Here is an 18288-nt window from a genome sequence, read left to right on the forward strand (position 1 = left end):
GTTCCGGTACCAGAACTAGGACTAGGAGCAATTAGAACTAGGAGCAATTATATCCTATGCCATTATGGTTTAAAAGCAACACCAATTGGAATGTGGTAGTAATTCAAGGTCATATTAACCCGCTTGTTCTTGATGATGGAACATCTCAGGTAGAATCTTTTTATCTTACTGAAGTATTCATGTTTTTACTGTATACATGATTAAAATGGACAGTCCAATTCGAAATATTTTCATCCTTATTATCTATTTTAATTTGTAGTCCAAAAAGAGGATATCCCTTAGTCAACATACTGTAAATGTTTGACTGTACCACATCTGACTTATTCCAATTTGTCCTTCACAATAAGATGGAGCCATTCTGTGAACTTCTGATGAAACAGAATTAGGCCTTTTCAAGCAGTGGTAGAGTTCAATCCTGAATCCACTGAGGTTAGTAATGTAGTTTTTACTGGCTGTATATGCAGCACTTGCGGATACCCTTAACGAGTAGCCAGATGTCAATTACTTATGCTAATGAGCAAACCTTTGAAAAGGATATTAAGTCGGTATTTTTTTATTTGTAGAACATTAATGAGTAAATGACATTCCCATTTGTCATTGGACTACTTTCAAAATATAAATGTAATTGTAACATATAATGCTCTTGATAATGGTAAATATCTGCAGTTGGCACTTGGAGGCAAAGAAGTGTTCATTACTGAGGCTGAGCACTATGATTTTCAGTGTGGAAGAGAGGTATTTAGCTGTTTTCACTAAAACTGTTTAGGAGGAAGAAATGATCATAAAATTTCCAAGTGTAAAATTACCTTTTTCTATTACTCTTGGACATGAAACATCAGGAGTTTACTGGGTTACAGTACTTCTGAGGAAATAGTTGTCAATTATTGCCCTTTAAAAAAAAACTTAAACAACTGAGAAATAAAAAGGAATTAAAAGATTTCTACTTCCATTTATAAATCTTAAAATCTAGATTTACTATGTCAAAGTCTTAATAGCTGGAAAAGGCTAGACAGAAATATTCATCTGGTGTATCATTTAATCTAATGGCTCAAATTTTACTTAACTGAGTGATTTTTATGCACTTGCGTATTGGGATTTTAATTTGATTCACATAAGAAAAAATAAAACTGTAACTTAAACCTTTGGAAATGAAATAAAGCTCTCTGTAATGGCTTTCTTCCTACTTGTGTTTACTTGAAAGCAAGCCCCACTGATTTCAGTGGGACTTACATCTGGGTAAATATGCTGAGGCTTTCTACCTTAGTCCTTGTACAATTCTAGCCACTTTGTGAGTGTAATAAGTATATTGCCAAAACACCAATTAGTAATATTATGACTTTATGAACAGCAGTACAAATAGTTACTATGTCCAAAATGAAGATTGTGCAATATGATACTGTCATTACTCTTCAGAAAACAAATATTAGTCATATTTTCCAAACTCTAATGAATCTGTGTTTTGTAAAGGAGGTTGCAAAGGGATTTATAATGGGCATGGACAAGAGACGTGAAGGGATTTCCATGATTTGTCCCATGTTAATAACTTAAAGCAGCTTTCTCGTCTGTTTTCCTTTCCTCATAGTAGTCCTAAGCCGATACAAACGTTCATAGACAGTGAAATCCGTAGTATGCTCAGTTTTATCAGACAAAACTCCCATGTGATCACATCGGCAGCGTCAGAGAGACTGAAGCAGCTAGCAATGCAAGCAGTAGGTAATGAGTCTTTGTGCAGAGTGTAGCTCTTATCGCTGAACAATAAAGCATATGGTACCGGCAATAAAACACAGGGCTGGGAAATTTAAGAAGATTCCGCTGGAACTGGGGAGGCAGTTAATACGTCACGCATTGCACAAGGACAACCTATTTTGGTGCATAATTATTAGAAAGAGCGCATGGATTGGAAAAACAACCATTTGAACAGGTCAGTTTTTTGTGTGTGTTTTTTTAAATCTGTTTTGGATTATTCGGGGATATCAATGTTTTGACTGTTATTCAGTGCTTAAGCAGTAGCAGTTTTTGCTGTTAACAATATGTCTTTTCCCCATGTTTAAAGATATTTTTTTAAAAAAATTAGCAAGGTGTGGCTTGTTTGATCCACATGGGTGGAATGCCCAGCTAAATAAACTGAGCAAAGTATAGCAATCAGAATATATTTGGTATTAAATCACTGCAACCAGAAACATTACCAATCCGTGAGTAAGGGGGAGCCTTGACTCCTTATAATCAACCCCTAACGCTAATCAGCTGTCAGCTCTGAAATGCTGTGCTATTTTAATGTAAGAACAATTTATTATGCTGGGGTCTTGTCAAGCTCGTTATTTTGATAGGAACCATGTGGTTTCAAGCTTGCGATTGTCTTTTATGCTTTTAAATGAGAAATGGTATATACTGGAATGCTAATTGGGATATGTAGGATTTCTCCCCCTCCTCCACTCCTCCAACACTGTCTTTTGTGAAATATTTTAGGGCTCACGATGAAAAGACAGATGCACGCACATATGCATTCAGTACACCCCACCACCAGCTTTTAAGAACATACTCAAGTATCTCTCCTTTTTTTCCTGCTGCTTGATTATTCCATTGTGGCAGTTACAATAATTATTATTGTTTTGTTTCACATTAAAACAAAGAAAGATCTCGGATGTGTTAAGGGATCTTTGCGAGCTGTACTGTCTTGTTAATTTTTTTTTTAACATTTGAGAAATCAGCTTTGTATTAAAGCAGAAAAGTTTAACTGTGATGTATGCACCCAACGTTCTAGAACAGGAATGCAATTAATATCCTTTCAGATCCTGCATGAACCAGAACTGATTTTTAAAATGTGGATTTCTGAGATAAGAAAACAGTGCCTTTGAGCAGGGCTGCTGTTATTCCTGCAGGAAACAAAATGGGAGAAACTAGGAAGTAAGGTAATCCTGAGGCACTGCTGTACGCAAATCAAACCAAACATCCACTTTGCAACAGAAAATTTTGGTGAATTGTGAATCAGGGTTGTGCGTTCAATTTGTTTTTGCTGTTTTGGTGCCATATTAAATATTGGTTCAGGTTCGCTGTGATGAGTCCTGTTATTTTGGTGCAGGCTGCTAAGAATTCTTCTGATATGCAACCCTGTTTTATTTTCCATTTGATTCGTGCAGTTTTACTATTGTGTGTCTAACCTTTTAGCTTGGCCGGCTTTACCTTTTAGCTTGGCCGCCGCAAGTGAGCGTGCGTGAAACTGCTGAATCTCAAATGAAAATAATCACACAAATGCATCCTTTTTTTTTTAATTACCACATCTCTCTAGCGGTGTACAAGATAGCCGAGTCTACCAGTTGAAATTTTCCTCATCACTTTCCTCCCTGCATTTAAATAGACTATTTGACTATTTTTGGTCACCTTGGAAACCAGCTGCCGGAGCCTGATTTTAGTGAGGTATCTTGCAGGATAGCAGTGCCATGGCTTCATACTCTTCAGATTTAAATCCCGGCCCCTCTATTAGTCATAATGAGAGAGTAGTTTCTCACACCCCAGTCGTACTAGAGCTTAGTACAAACATAATCCGCCCCCCCCCCCCCGCCTCTGCTCTCCAGTGATTCTGGTATTCCAGCAGAATTGCAGCTCTACAATTTCTTACCCAGCCAGCATTCTCCACTGTGCTGCTGGCAGGCCTTCCCCAGCCTTATGCAAATCAGACCAGCACAGTAGCTTTGACTGCAGAGGATGGGGAGGAGGGGAGAGAGGAGAAATGGGTTCAGAGGTCAGAGAGCTGGTGGAAGGCTGTAACAGTTGAGGGCGGGGGGGGGGGGAGAAATATATACAGGCTGCTGCAGTGAGCCTTTGCCAGCAGAAAATGAAGAAGCAGAGTTTTTGTTTCCTCCTCTGCTGAGACCACTGTGCAAGTTGAAAGCACCGTGCTTTCTGAAAGTATCACAGCCCCAGGTACGATCCTAAGATTTGTGTGTTGGTCTTGTTTGTTCAGGGAAATGGCTTGGGTAATGCGAAGCTGGAGGTCCTCCTGTGTTTGTCACTCAACTTTGGGAAAGGCAGAGTGGCTAACATTTCAGAGCGGTTTTTAAAATTGTTCTATGACCTTGCCTGGGTTCGATTTTCAAATGTTGGGCCCCTCAGAATGGATTTATATTCATTTTAAATGTGCTTTTGTGACATTGTTTAGGGCTGGTTACAGTTTTGTTCAGTATAAAATGGGTTAAATCTTTAATAAATGTAAACGTGTTCGTGCATGGCTCTTTACTTCCTCATAAAGTGCAATCCTAAACAGAGTTATATCCCTCTAAATCAACAGAAGCCAAAGGGCTTAGGAGGGTGTAATTCCGTTTAAGATTGTACTCATAGTCCTCAGTCCACATTATGGATAGCATGGGCCTACACATGAGAAGGTTTTGCATGCGCATCACTATCAGAGTGTAGGTGTGACTGCCATGACAGTGCCAATCCTATGTTGGGGTATCAAAGTTAAGGAATATGCATATGGACCTGATCCAGTTTTAGAGGGTTTTATGCTGGGCATCCCCTTTTAAAATAAGCATCCGTTATCCATCACCAATCAAGGTATTTTGGAAGCTTTGTTTTTAACTAGATGTATTTAAGATATTAAATTACAAGATGCATTGTTATGTTAATTAGCATACATACAGGTGCATTTGGCAGTGGTGTGGCACATACCCAATATTTAAAAAAATATTTTAACTTCCTTAGGTGTTTCTTTAAGAGTATAGCATTACTTATACCGTCATTAGTACAGTCAATCTAAATTCGCAAATATTGGGCAAGATTCTGTCTCTCCACTGGGTGATAATTTTTGTTCCCTGAAGAGTGTTTGGTCTGGCACTTTGTTTTCGTCATGTACTCATTGTACTATCTGTCTTCAGCAACATTTCCTTCTTTTCTTCCCCCTCCCCCCCCCCCCCCCCAGATTGAATTGATGTTTACTTTGGTAGTCTCATAATTACCATTTTGGTTTTTCTGTTGGCATTGATGCCCCACTTTTCAATTCAGCTTATTAAACTTACCCAAGGCTCCCCCCTCCCCAACACTGATAACTGAGATGTGTTTAGAATAATTACAGGTCAAAACTTGTGCATTATATTAACATTTTAGTGGCTGGCAGGACGCTTGAGATAGAAATACAGCAAATATAGAAGACAAAAGCTGGTAGCATTTTAAATCTTGTTGAGAGAGATTCTAGCATGTGCTTAACAGCGCAATCCTAAACTGAAATCAGATTGTTTAGGAGGATGTAATTCTATTTAGGATTTCATTGGTAAGTCTTCCATGATAATTGTGCTTAGCTTTGGCTGGATTGTTGGCTGCCTTTGAAGTCAGAAACACAAACTGCAGAATTCAGATAATGGATTTTATGAATTTTATTTTTTTAAATTTTTGTCAGAAAATCTTTATTGTGTAGGAAAAAGCAGCTTCATTCTCAGCATTCAACAGACAGTAATCCATGTTTTTTGCACAGGTAAAATCAGGATCTAATGATGCTTATGTAGGAGGTGGATTTCACTTTAAAAAAAAAAAGAGCATGAAATATCCTTTACCAATGCTGCATCCCCAGTCCGAATCAGGCTTCCTCAGGGTTGCTTTTTGATGTTAAAGAAAACATCAGGACAGGAGCTCTGGTCACATATCTTTGTCATAGTGTGTAATTTGACCGTCACAGTTTTGCATCAGAAACAAAGTTCCACCTGGTTTTCAGTAATTATCGTTTTTATGTACCAGTCCTCTTGCATTCACAAATGACTTCACTAAATGTACAGTGCAGACATGGGGGTAATCCCCATTGAATAGGTCTGAGTAGACTTGCTTAGAATTGCTGTCTTAGTCAGTATGTGTGAATAGGTTAGTTTATGGTTATTCAATCAAAACGTAAAGGTTAAGAAATATTGCAGATGCTACCTCTTTTGTGTAGTTCTGTAGAGTGTAATACTCTGCAATAAGAGCCATGGTTCTTGTGTAAAGATATTAAAATACATCACAAAAAGTCAACACGGTGTAGTGGTTAGACTGTCAGATTTTGATAGAGGAGCCCTAGATTCAAATTCCCAGTTTGTCATACACTTGGTGACCTTGGACCAGTTGCTATCTCTCAGCCTACCTATTTTGCAGTATTTTTGTCAGGATAAAATGGGGAAAGAGATCATGTACATTGCCCTGAGGAAAGGTGGGATAAAAATGCAATAAATAATTAGATGATTGGATATGCAATTCATAGATTGCTACTTCTGGAGTTCCCTAAGATTTGTGCTAACTGTGTGCATATAATGCTTGTAAAATATGGGTATGGAAAAGTGGGGAGCCCACAATGACGTATGGGGGGGGGAATCTCATTTCCCTTCCCCCACTGTTTCCTCTTTTTCTTACCTGAAAGCCCATAGTTGTGGGTGCAGTGGGGCAAGTGGAGTTTTGTCTAAGAGAGTGACTCCTCCCAGAAGCCCTCTAGCCCCACATCCCTTCCTTCCTGCCCTCTTCTGCTCTGGAGCAGACGAGGGTCTTAACTAGCTGCCACCACTCCAACCCAGGGAAAGCCCAGAATATGCCCCTCCCTTCATCCTTCCAAACAGCACCCCTCCACTAGAAAAGCACTGGCAGGTGATCGATCAAGCTTGGCGTGAGGACCCAGGCATATGGACACTGATTAACCAAGGTGGGTAATAACCAACAGATGTCTAAAAACACTTGGGAGCTACAGTTTTAACAGGGAATATGTCTCATCAACAGGGTAAAATTAACAGATAAAGAAACCAGCAAGAAAGCAATGAAGCTTCCTAATGTGGCTGCCTCAAAGGTCCCTACTGCACCTGGCCCTTCCTGGGTCCAACCCATCCTCTTTGGGTGAGGGATCGTCTCCTGCAGGCTGTAACCCCCTGCCACTTAGCTCCCGGGAGAAGAACATCTTCTCTCTAAAGGGAGGGCCTTATATACTTTCTGTCATGGCCCAGCTTCCTTGGTGGTGATTGGCCTTCCTTTTCCCTCCAGTTTCACCCCAGACCAATCATAAGGCTCGTTGGATGCCTTGGAAATATAAGCTGGTCGCAAACTTTTACAGGAGGCCTCAGAGGCTTCTTTGAGGCCCATAGGCTACTTATTCTTTAGCCTTAGCTCCCTTTTCCTACTTCTCTCCTTAACTCTCACCAGCCAGCCTATCTTTACCTGCCCCCCCCCCTCCTTCAGCTTTCTCTCCCCTCCCTCTAGAAAGCTGTCCCTGGGGAAACTGTGGGTTCAGCCACCTGGGCCAAGTGCAGTGAGAAACCCAAAAGGATTTGTAGGGGGCACTCCATCTTCCCCTATATTTCTTACCTCACACTATTTCCTCTTTACCTTTTCCTGGCAACCCTATATCCTCACCTTCCCATACTTCCCTTTTTCCTTCTCACTCACCAACCAATCTTTTACCTGCCTCCCCGTATTTAGCTATGGTGGTTATTTATTTACTTCATTTATATCCCACTTTCCTCCACAGTGGGTATCCCAAGAAACTTATATCGTTCTCACTTCTATTTGAGACAAGTTATGAGAAAACCCTCTGAGGCAAGTTATGCTGAGAGTGAGTGACCTCAAGTCACTCGTTGAACTTCTATGTCAAGGTGGGAATTAGAACCTTGGTTTCCCAGATCCTAGTCTGAAACTCTAACCAGAACACCACATTGGCTTTTGTGCAGTAGCTGCTGTTGAACTGTAGCAAGCAGCTGGTCTTGGGGGAGTCATGGAAGTTGCATAGCAGCAGTTGCTGGCGATACTGTGCGGTTGCCTAGCAACAACCACTGAAGGCATTCATTCCTTAAAGCTACAGGCATTCCTTCTATTGGGGGGGGGGGAGTGTTAACCCCATTATTATTGTTGTTCAGATTTTTCTGTAAACCTGGAACTTTTCTCAGGTTTGTAAAAGATCTATCTAGTCTGTTCATGGCTTCATATTTGTGCAAAGTGCACAGTAAACATAGATTTAAAAAATAGATTAAATCCACAAGGTAGTGGGTATCACATTACATTCACATAGCATACATCAACTCAAGTAAGTTGATCTACAGTAACAAAGACCAAAACATTGGTTACACAAAATAACTGTTAAAACAAACGTGTTTTATCCCAGAGGGCCTTCTTCAGTGGTCTAAATAATGACAACACACACTTGAAATAACTTGCTTCTTGAGTTGAGTCCCCCCCCCCCTTTTTTTTTTTTGCTGTTTCCTTAAGATTTATGTATTCACAGATAGGGCAATAATGAGAATTAGATACACTGATGTTGGTTTACTAATAGTAAACTGATAGTTTACTGAGTAACTCCCAGGTTCACCCCTTGTCTTTTACAAATATGCCAAGACAATCCTTTGACATATGGATAATCAGCTCCAGTGAACTAGTCATCATTATGACTTATTAGGGAGTAGTTTATTTTGATTTCACTAACCCAGACTTTGAATCCAAGATCAATATGTGTAGTATACAGATATGCAGCATATGAGAAGACAGACCTTGATAGGTCATGAAATGCCTACTGTTCTTTATTGGGGAGGGGCAGGTGTTATATTTTTTTTTAATTCTTCTTCAGCTCCTGTTCACAAATTCTCACGTTGTTGTCTGCAACCGTGAAGTTTAGAAATTTTCTTTTCAAAATAATAATACTCCGAGATGATGAAGGGAACAGGTTTGTCATGAGGTAAATAATCTTTTCTGTATACATGTGTGCAATATAGCCAGGGTTTCTAAGAACATTTCCTTTTAGCACTTCCATGTGTTGTAGCAGTAGATTGCACAAGGAGGCTATGATTGATGTGACTTCGACTGGCCACTCTTATTACTGCCCTCAATTTTAAAAGAACAAAGTTCCGTTCTGAGAGACAGCAAAGCTTCTTGTCTTGCTTGATATGTGGATTTCTTGGTCACCTTGGCAACAAGATCTAACTCTACCCTGAACCCCTTCATCCAGCCTGGTTAAGGGTTGCCCAATGATTTCTTAAGTATTTCAAATGCTTTAAAGGAATTTTTCAGTTCCTGGCTAGTTTAAGTAATGGTTCAGTGTTTAAGAATGCTTAATTTAAATCAGCCTTCATTAAGCATGAGGAACAGAAACTTCATTAGCATGAGGAATAAATTTTCCTGATTGGTTTTTCACAAGCCATGCCTCCTGTGATAAAAGCTTGTTCTCCATCAGAAGGAATGGATAGGTACAATTTAGCCAATATATAAAGGTTTTATGTTTGGGAGAAGCCAAGTCTGGTAACTTCTATCGCTTTGGCACCCTTAGGTTAGGTATGGCCTCATTATGGTTGCCAACCTCTTGGTGGTGACTGGAGATCTCTCAGAATTACAACTGATCTCCAGATGACAAAGATCAGTTTCCCCGAAGAAAATGGCTACTTTGGAGGGTGCAGTGTACAACCCGTCTCTTCCCCAAACCCTGCCCTCCTCAGACTCTATTCCCGAAATCTCCAGGAATTTCCCTAACTAGCATTAGAGTTCCCAGCCTCCCACTGGGAGCAGGGGTTCCCCCAGTATTGGGGCCCTCAACCCGCTGGTACAGAGCTGGCTTGCAGGGGATCCCCACCCCCAAAGAGCTCCATTGGTACCTGACATGCACGGCGCAATGACATCACCCGGAAGTGATGTCATCACACTGGGCCTGTTGCACTGGGGATGCTCTAGCATTTGGGTAAAAACTCTATAGCAAGTTAACATCCTAACTCTGACTTCTGTATTAAAGAAGTTAAAGTGACAACACAGGAGTATGTTATATCCCCAGTAATACCCACAAAATTACTGTTTCTGTAGTTACGAAGAAAAAGAATTTATCCAAATCTACCCTTTTCATGTTTGATCAAGGTATAATGAATGCTGTCTCTGGTATAAAATGTTACAAAATATACTTAGTGAAAAAAAATCAAATTTACCTAACTCCTTTCAACATGGGATTGGCTCTAATGCTCCTGCAGCTGAGCAAAGGATACTGCTCACAGGAGGGAGGGTATTTGTGATTCCCCCACACATTTATCTCCCTATGCATCTAAAAACTGTGTTTACAGTGGTACAAAATCCTGCATGGCTTTTTGAGGAGATACAGGTGGAAGGGAAATTGGCAGTATTCCCTACACCAGGGGTGGCCAAACTTGCTTAACATAAGAGCCACATAGAATAAATGTCAGATGTTTGGAAGCCACAAGACATGAATGTCAGAAGAGGAAGGAAGGAAGGAAAATAGATGGGGGAGGCAGAGATGTAAAGAAAACAGCTTTATAAATGCATTCTCCAAGCTGCTTGGTGGCTTGGCGAAGTGATTTAAAGAGACATATGCCTTCTCCAAGCTGGCTGATGGAGGGAGGGTGGACTTAGAGAGCCACGTAATATGTGCGAAAGACCACATGTGGCTCCTGAGCCAATTTGGCCACCCCTGCCCTACATGAACACATGTGCCTTCTGGTCATGAAGACGGATACCTTCTAATTCAAACCAGGGAGTCCTGGACCTATGGAAGCAAACTGTGAAATTCCTGTTACTGGGATGTTTTGACTCCTTGCATCTGTGCCTACCTGGCATACCTGTTGCTGTCATTGTGGAATATCTATATTGGCTCTGAACCCTTGTGTTTAATACTGCAGAGAAGTCCACAGTATTTTAAAATTCCATAGTGACGTTCATTCAGTACTTTGAGATAACTATGTTTTTTGAAATTGTTAACAGGAAAAAAATCCTGAAACAAAAAAGAAGCACTAGCCATTTTATAGTAGTATATTATTAAAACTTTAGTATTGTTATTATTTTGTGCAGCCTCATGTAGCATAATATTTTGTATGCTAGGTCTCAAACCAGCAGATGAGAGAAAACTTAATTTTGCCTTAGATTGGAGTCCACTGTCACCCCATCCTCTGACTCCCAACTGAAACTTCCTAGTTGCCATTACAATTAGCTATCCAGCTACAGTATGTGTGTCTTCTGATTGACTGGTGGATCCAAATTCAGCACTTGAAAATAGATGCCATTGTTTACCATAAGGGTGGCTATAAATGAACACAAAAGTTAGGAAGTAAGGTACATTGAACACTTGGAAGGATATCGATTATGAATTTCTGTTCTGTGGAGTACATTCAGTCATAGATTACATGAAGACATATAGAAAAAGACCCATAGGTATGAAAACTTGGTGAGCACCTTGAGATATCTATTGTTGAAGGGATTTTGGCTAAGCCAGCTGTCTATTGGCTGTACAGCTGGAGGGGGGACATGTGAAGGGCGCTTTTTGGTGCTGGGCAGCATTCAGCTGGCCTTTTGGGCGGGAAGGGGGGGCTCAGCACTTCTGCACAGTACTGTACAGCAGATAAATAAGGAGAAGAAAGAAAACTATAGTGTGTGTTCAGGTATTTGTTTCACAGTCAAATTTTAATTATGCAGCAACCAGAGATTTTGTTTCACAAAGCTGAAGAAAGGAGGGAAACCCTAGTGTGATCACTACCCTTTCAATTAACGCATTTGTGCAAAACAAAGATTTTAGATTTCAATATGAAATATATATGAACATGTTATACTTATTGTAAAAACATACTTAAATTTAATGGCTCAAGGTAAACAAAGCACGTTACTACGAAAGGGGAACATTTATCCTTTTCAAGATTTTGAGGCAAAATCAAAAGATTGGCTTTTGGGGATGATGTGGTGGATACTGAAGTCTGCCTCTTAGGTATGAAGCTGTTTATTTAAAGGATTTATCCAGAATCCAAGAGTTATAATGTGATAAATGTGAGCCATATGTGTAATATAGGAAGTATCACAATATATGCATTTGCTTTTAAAAATTAATATTTCTGGTGCAAAGTTGCAAAGGGCATGCTTCCTAAACAAGCAGAAAGAGTTTCTCCTGAAACATGGGTGGATGTGTGTGCTGCAGAGAACACCTCCCCTTCACCACCATAAAAGTAACAATAACTGGACCTTGAAGTTTAAGCACCCATCCCAGAGAAAGGCCAGATGGCTGAGTGTGCTGAAATGAGACAGGTGTAATCTCTTGTAAGAGAAAGCTTTTTTGAAAGATGAATTGGTTCGCTGTTTGTCAGCTGTGTGTGTCTTTGTCTCTGCTCTGAACCAATTACAGAGTAGAGACAATAAGTATACCATTAAAACTCAGTGAAGGAATATTACATGTAAAAACAAACCATGTCCTGTATCTATATGAGTAGCGCGGACCCTCACTTTATTTTTTTCCCCTTTTACTCCAGCTCTGACGCTCAGTTTTATAGTAGAGATGAATGTAAACAGAAAATAATGGCTTTCTGTTAGCAATCGTACACAAACAGCTCAAATAATTTGCCTGATAAAATTAAATCTTGGATAAGTGTTGTCATGGCATTTGGTTTGACTGACCTTCCTGAAAATAGCGCCATTGTATTAATGATAATCCTTCCTTGTTTTAGTGTTCTCTGTCTAAAAGTGTCCATTTCTCCATCTAGTTTTCAAATTCATCCTTTTGTAAGAATTAAGGTATTCATTCATGGCTCCTGCTCTTAGGTTCATACAGCACAGATAGTTGAGCTGAAAACAATATCTATTTATTAACAAAGATATACAGAGATGGGAACAACCAGTTGCAGAACTAGGGGGCTCATACCCAGGTCCGCAACTACAGTGGGGCATTGTGACTTCCCGGTGGGGGATCAAAACTACAGGTTTTGGCATTGTGGCTTCCCGGTGGGGGATCATGCTGGGAGATGATGAGTGGCAGTTTCCACCACTGCTTGCCGGCCCCGCTCACCTTGCCTGGGCTGCTGCGCTCTGCCTCTTCCTCTGCACCACAACTCAGGTGCTGCTCCACAGGTGGGCAGCCAGGCAGGGCCTGAGGGCTGGCTGGAGCAGCCCAAGAGTAGGACCCAGTGTGGTTGCCCGGAAGCAGCTCTTTCTCCTGCTGCCACCCCCCCCCACCTCCGGCAGCAGAGACATCCTGGCTACCTTGCTGCTGCTGCCGCCGTCTTTGCTGGCAGCCAGCCATAGCCTTGAACCCTAGCAACAGCATGTAAGCCCGCCCGCCCAGGTTTTCATTTTATTTAACTTTTTGTGATGTTATTTATGATGTCATTTTGGGCCCTGTGGTCCCCACCACATTCCCCTGGTCCCCCCCCCCGCTAATTTTTTTTTTTTTAGCTACGGGCCTGCTCATACCCTCTGTACTTGTAGCCAGAAAATGGTACAACTAAAGGATGCCAGCTCATGAGATTAAACCAATTTACACAAGCTACACTGGCTTCTGGTTGAGTACCAAGTCAGGTTCAAGATTTTGGTGTTGACCTTTAAGCGTTGAGTGGTCTGGGACCAGCGTATCTAAGGAACCATCTTCTCCGCTATGTCCCTGGTAGGGCATTGCACTCCACTGGTAACAACTTGCTGGTAATCCCTGGCCCCAAAGAAGTTTGTTGTCCTCAAATAGGGCCAGGGCTTTCTCAATCCTGGCCCCTACCCAGCGGAACTCTCTGCTGGATGATGTCTGGGCCCTAAGGGCTTTCGACAGAGGTTTTTGACAGAGGACAGTGATAGTTGATTGCCTGTCTTCTTGTCTGCTCCCCTCTAGAAGTGTTCCTCCCTCCCACCCACCTCATATGCCCCAGTAGTCTGAAGAAAATGAACATAATTAGCAAAACACCATTGGGGGTTGGAATTTTTATTGTTATTGTTTTACTGTATTTACTTAAATATCCTTTTATTTTATGTATTTTTATCTGATGTACATTGCCCAGAGCCCGGCCTTGGCCGGGATGGGACAATTAATTAAATCAAATAATTAATAATAGTAATAATAAAAAATATCAGAGGGAACCAGACGGTTCCATTGTAATATATATAGTAAATACCACACGCATTCTACTTGTATTGACAATGATGGGTTGGATCTTGCCAATACTTTCACTCAACCTTGTTCAGTTCCTTGGCTTATTACAGCTAGAGATTTAATTCCATGGAGTTCATCCTCCAAAGCTGCCATTTTATCCAGGGGAACTCTGTAATCTGGAGATCAGTTGTAACTCTAGGAGAACTGTAGGTCCCATCTGGAAGTTGATATCCCTGATTAGAGCTCCCATTCCATATGACTTTTGTTCATGGAAGTCTTTTTGCTAGTCAAAAGGACTCTGCCCTCCATTTTCACCAGCAGAAAAGGTTGTCGGATCCAACCTGCTTTCTCTTTTATCTTTGTTGCGAGTTATCAGAATAGGCCAGTCATGTTAGATCTTGGAAACTAAGCAAGGATGGCGCTGGCTAATATTTCAGTGGGAGACCTCCAAGGAATACCAGGGTTGTGATACTAATGCAGGTAATGGCAAACCACCTCTGAACGTCTCTTTCCTTGAAGACCCTACGAGGTTGCCATAGATCTTCTGGGCCTTGATGGCACTTTCCACCACCAAGCAGGATAGAAAGCAACAATAATGAAAATCTCCCCTTCCTCAACAAAACCTCCCAGGTTTTTTTTTCAGAGAAATTAAATGTCTGCTACACTTTTGACGAACCCTTAACCCTAGATAAAAAGGTTTAATACTCCATTTCAAGGGAGATAACATATTCAGATAAATATGGGATGTCTTAGTTCAGGCATTCATTTCTGACTATGCTGAGGAGACTTGGGAGGAGGTATGTGAATCTGGAGTTCAGGGAGGAAGTATGTGAACTCCTGATTTCATATTGGGTCGAGGTGAGGGTGAAAAAACTTTTGAACAGCCTTTCATTCCATTTTCCAGGTATTTCACACTAATGAGTTGTAGATTGAATTGTAAATTTGTATTTCTGGTTCTTTGAGGGGAACTTTGAAATTTGCTTGTCAGAAAGACATCAACAGCAGTTGCCACTTAGTGAGTACATGAGGGGCACTACATCCTCCCCGTCACCCCAGTACTTTATCGACGAGTCCCAGGGCCAAAGTTACAGTCAGGTACGAATGTGGTTTTCTTCCAAGAACTGAGAGAGGTAGCTGTAGTAGTGAAAACATGTCCCGAAGATGCCGGGAACTGAATCCAGGCTACCATACATAAAAACCATGAGTTAATTTTTTCTACTGTTTTACAAATAATATTTGAGATGTTTATCATGGCGGAACCTCCTACCAGTTAAAAGCATCCATTTAAAATATGGAGTTCTTTACTGGGTTTGAGACAGTTTTTGCTGAATGGGACGCTTTATGTAACAAGGAAGAAAAGAGGACAGCGAAAGAATATTGTAAAGGGTGAATTGTCCAGCACTAATTGATTCTTGCCAGAAGGAGGGCTAATTTATACCTTTACCCTTGGCTTGACTTTTAGCTTTCTTTTGTCCTCTTTCCTCTCAGTCCTTTCTTCTCTTGGGCCTCTTCCCTCATTCCCACCAAGGCCTCCCCGAAGCTTTGAAATAACTTTGGAAAGTTATTTAAATCAAACTTGTTAAGGGTTTACTTCTGCTATTTTTTCCAGACCTTTAGCTCATGTTGTCCTGCCTCTACTTGTCATTCCAGTGTTTTGTTCATATTTGGTTACATTTGAATGTCAACGCTGGTCAAATGCCTACCACAGATTTTTAATTGTAAGCATGGCTATAAGGTGAAGTGGGGTGATAAATACTAATATTTATATCCTAGTTAAATAAATTTAGTGGTTGTTTGGAAGATAGTCATGATCTAAAGTATAAAACAACTTTTCTTATTAAGCATAAGCAGAAGTATCACATGAAGCTGCCTTATACTGAATCAGACCTTTGGTCCGTCAAAGTCAGTATTGTCTTCTCAGACTGGCAGCGGCTCTCCAGGGTCTCAAGCTGAGGCTTTTCACACCAACTTGCCTGGACCCTTTTTGGAGATGCCAGGGATTGAACCTGGGACCTTCTGCATCCCAAGCAGATGCTCTACCACTGAGCCACCGCCCCTCCCACCGTCCCTATCAATCAGTATCCCTTTCAAAATGCAGCTCACTGGGCATGATTTGGTAGAATCTCTGCTGGAGGTCAATATTATGCTGTTAAAGGTGGCTACTTTTGAGTTACAATCTTTCTGTCCTGGAAAATACAATTGTGTACAAGAAGGAAATCACTTGGGATGATACATGATTGTCAGTCAATCTAGCCGCACATCATTCAGTTATGTACATGTTGGATACTGGTGCACGTATGAATTGGGAAAGAGGCTTTTGTTCCTATAGCTGAATGTATCACGAGGGGCACGCCAACATCTCACTCAGAAAGTATAAACTGCGGCACTTTTTCTTACCCCTCTCCTGCCTCGCTCCCATCCCAAGTAGCCTACATCTTATAAATATTGTCACTGGAAATCAGCCTGTTCTTGGTTCCTTATAATTTGACAGGTCAATTCAGCAAGGCCTGTACTGTCTGACACTGCTGTGGCCTAAGCAGAAACTCTGTGCTATCTCTTTTTTCATTATCATTGCCTTGTCATCCAGACCTAGGATGGTAAGAACATTTTCCTGTTTTATACATGTGGACACTCAGACTGAAAAGTGTGGCTTTATTGGCTTCAGTGGCAGTAGGTATATTTTGTGCCAAAGCTTTCCCTATTACTATATATGGTTGTGAAAGACAATAAAGAAAGTTGACAGGAAGAAGCTCGTTCGTTTGAAATATGGTGTTGGAGGAGAGCTTTGTGGATATTGTGGACCACCAAAAATACTAATAAGTGGTTTCTAGATCAAATAAAGCCTAAACTTTCCCTACAATCGAATATGACTAAACTGTGGGTATTGTACTTTGGTCACATTTTGAGAAGACAACAGTCCCTGGAAAAAAATAATGCTAGGAAAAGTTGAAGGGAATAGGAAAAGAGAAAGACCCTACATGAGATGGATTGACAGGATGCCATGGCCCTCCATTTGCAAGACCTGAGCAAGGTTGTTATTGATAGGACGTTTGGGAGGTCAACCCTTCATAGGATTGCCGTAAGTCAGAAGTGACTTGATGGCACTTAGCAGACATGGACAAAGTGGGTAGGTTCCAAAGGTGCTCCTCCACTCATGGTAGTTATCTTCTACTTGCAGAAGTGCAGTTTGACTTCTCGCTCCAATACAGTAATAAAGAACCAATGCATTGTTTTGTACTTCAGCTGGGACTAGGATCCTTGGGTTCTAAGTTGTATTTATACATTCTGCCATGTTGGGGAAGGCCTGGATGATATACCTTTGCAAGTGACATTGTACCGCTTAATACCTCTAGGCTCTAGGGAGAGATAGTATAGGAGAGGGTGGTTGCCTTTCTGCTGGCCATATGGGATTATTGAAGGCATTCAGCTGGCTTCTGTTGGAAACAGGATGCCTAATTAAATGGACCTGTGTCTGAGTTCACAAGGGTCTTCCTTGGTAAATATAAGTGCCTAAGGCGCCTAATCCACAAATCCCTAGGGCAGCTTGTTTCTTGATAATTGTGGGAAAGGCTTTGAATACTAGTTACAGACAGTACAACTGTACACCCCTTGTTTGCTGTTCCCGGCCCACTCCCCACACAGGAGGATGAGAAAATGATGACAGACGCTGATTCTGAGGAACAAGTGATGGCTGATAGAGCTGCTCCCAACTGCCCCTACCTACCAGGAGTGAGTATTTTGATGGTGAGAATAACCCATCATTTGGATGGAGTGAGCAGGCAGGGCTTGGCAGTGACCAAATGGGGAGGAGAAGCTACAGGTGTGCGGAGGGGGTGAGCATCTGGCTAGTTGGGAGCAGCTTTTGAGGCCCACTGTTTCACCTTGAGTGGTTAGATGGGGAGAAAGTGTTGTCAACACTTGCCACAATGCCAGAGTTGGGGCTATAATGGGAGATGAGGGGAAGAAGCGGCTTGGATCCCACTGTGAACACTTGTGTTTAAAGGGGCTTTAAGCATGCCACCTACGAAAAGTGGATTCAGCTACTCTTTAGTTGTTGTTTGGCACTACCCTGAGTGTTTCCTAATAATTTTATGTGATATGACTTGGCTGCTCCAGGTCATCCTGATGATTTCTGCTTATAAATGAATAAGTAGCAAACCCAAGAGTTCTACAGAGCTAAGTAAAAAATACCAAAAATCCAAACTGTGGGGAAAAAATAACAAATATATTAACAATTTAAAACTGTTGAAAAGTCACTTTCAATATTACTGTAAACATGGGGACCGATTCCCCACTAGCCTTGACCCAATCTCATGCGCCTCTTCTCCACGGTGCTTCCATCCAATTTCGTACAAGCTGCCACGGGGCTGCAACTCGCCCTGCCTCTTTCTGACGGCAAGTAAAGTCCTCTGAAAACCAGTTTCTGCTTGCTACAGGAAAGTTATCAGCTACGTGGCAGCTTCTGTAAAATTGGACAA

At 41.2% G+C, this 18288-nt stretch overlaps 1 protein-coding gene across 2 annotated transcripts in view; it reads left to right on the top strand.

Annotated features, from left to right (window-relative positions):
- The window catches only part of CSRNP3 (cysteine and serine rich nuclear protein 3), a 150503-nt gene that overhangs the window by 90241 nt on the left and 41974 nt on the right, over window positions 1–18288 (top strand). Inside the window, exon 1 of one of the 2 annotated variants that reach the window (XM_060257262.1) lies at window positions 1634–1921. The exons of the other annotated variant lie outside the window; for it this stretch is intronic. The gene's annotated coding sequence lies outside the window, so the exon portion shown is untranslated. Of the gene's footprint in view, window positions 1–1633; window positions 1922–18288 lie in introns of those variants that run through there. 2 annotated transcript variants of the gene reach the window in all.

This window comes from Heteronotia binoei, chromosome 16, assembly GCF_032191835.1.
Source record: "Heteronotia binoei isolate CCM8104 ecotype False Entrance Well chromosome 16, APGP_CSIRO_Hbin_v1, whole genome shotgun sequence".
NCBI lineage: Eukaryota > Metazoa > Chordata > Lepidosauria > Squamata > Gekkonidae > Heteronotia > Heteronotia binoei.